Source organism: Penaeus monodon, chromosome 28, assembly GCF_015228065.2.
Source record: "Penaeus monodon isolate SGIC_2016 chromosome 28, NSTDA_Pmon_1, whole genome shotgun sequence".
NCBI classification, from domain to species: Eukaryota; Metazoa; Arthropoda; class Malacostraca; order Decapoda; family Penaeidae; genus Penaeus; species Penaeus monodon.
Window position 1 is genome coordinate 31,179,956 of NC_051413.1, and position 1,448 is coordinate 31,181,403.

Sequence of the window (1,448 nt, forward strand, 5' to 3'; positions counted from 1 at the left end):
AGCATCTTTGAAAACATTTCTGTTTGGTTCTAGTCTGGGTAACGATTAAGCTTCATTCCATAATGAGTGATAGCCTCAGCCTCCACACCAGTCAGCGCTCCACCAAAGGCCAACAAACACCCACCTCATGTAACGTGGCATTTAAGAGCCTAGACTGGTTCCTTAGTATAAAATAAATTACTCTGGAGGTCTACAAGCTCCGCCTTGAATAACCTCCCCCCCCAAAAAAAAGCTGTTTGTATAATTCGATTAAAAAATAAAAAAGAAAGAAACACGTACCGAATTTCTTTCCCCAAACAGCTAGAATGGCATCAAATACAAGTTAAAACAAGTCTAGCAACAGAAGAAATGATACATCAACGAAATACAAAGCACAATATGTAATCTGATGCAACATTACGGATTACCCACCGCTGTCAAAATCCTCATGCCTTACCCATTTTTCCCCCTTTTTACTGATAGTACACCTCAAATACCTACGGCAAGTGGATATTACAACAATCTAAGATAGTCGGTGTTGCAGAAATATGGATATTATGTCGAAAACTTTAGATTTAGTGAAAAATATTAAGGTATATATGGTTTTGCTTCCCACCTACTCACAGACGTGTCGAAGACTCAGCGATACGACACTCTTTATCGCTCTTTTTATAATGTGTTTTTTATTGTTCATTGGGAGGGATTAAGCTTATTCTATGAAGGAAGTGTTGTTAGATTAGTCCCCTGATTACAAGATTACTGTTCTTTTTTTTTTAACAACACTACACCGAATTTGTTCGCCTTTTTCGCCATACTTTCTTATACAAGTGAGATATTGTTTGAAAACAATATCAAGTGTTTTTCTTAATTATAACGAATAAATTTGTGTAATTATTTTCATCGTTTGTTCAAGGATTTTTTTAATATATATAATTTTGTATGTAATATCAGTGTCTAATCCATGATCATTTGTTTGCGTTCGAACGTCTTAAATCTTGACTTCGTACGATTTCGAATTTATAAAATGTTAATATGCCACGATTGTTCTCAGATTCTATATTTAAAAATTATCCAAAATGTAGAATGTTTTGAACAGCTTTCATTTGAATAGATACAAAAAAAAATGTTTTCAGTGGCCTCAAAAAAAAAAAATACTTAGAAAATATAGAACACTTTTAGGCAAATTTGACAAAAGCCAAAAGCGCCAAATATGATTTTTTTAAAGACACAACTATCATTCTATCGGGGATTCCCAACTTGCGATGTAGCATATCATGAGTATGACAAAAGATTACGTTTTCCCCCCTAATCCTGTAACAACAATTGCAAATATATATCGCTTTAGCAGGGGTAAATTGAGCGATATATGAACATTCAATATAATTGTTAGAATTGTCCAGGGCATTTCTCTTCATAAGTTACTAAAAGCTTGTTTCAATTCTTGCCTAAGATTTATCAGACTTGTTCGT

General features: G+C 33.8%; 1 protein-coding gene across 2 annotated transcripts in view; it reads right to left on the minus strand.

The window, feature by feature from the left end:
• LOC119591490 (cysteine--tRNA ligase, cytoplasmic-like) overlaps positions 1-620 on the minus strand; it is a gene marked incomplete in the record, with an annotated part of 8,113 nt that extends 7,493 nt beyond the window's left edge. Inside the window, 1 exon segment of one of the 2 annotated variants that reach the window (XM_037940233.1) lies at positions 596-620. 2 annotated transcript variants of the gene reach the window in all.
• Between the last annotated feature and the right edge of the window lie 828 nt (positions 621-1,448).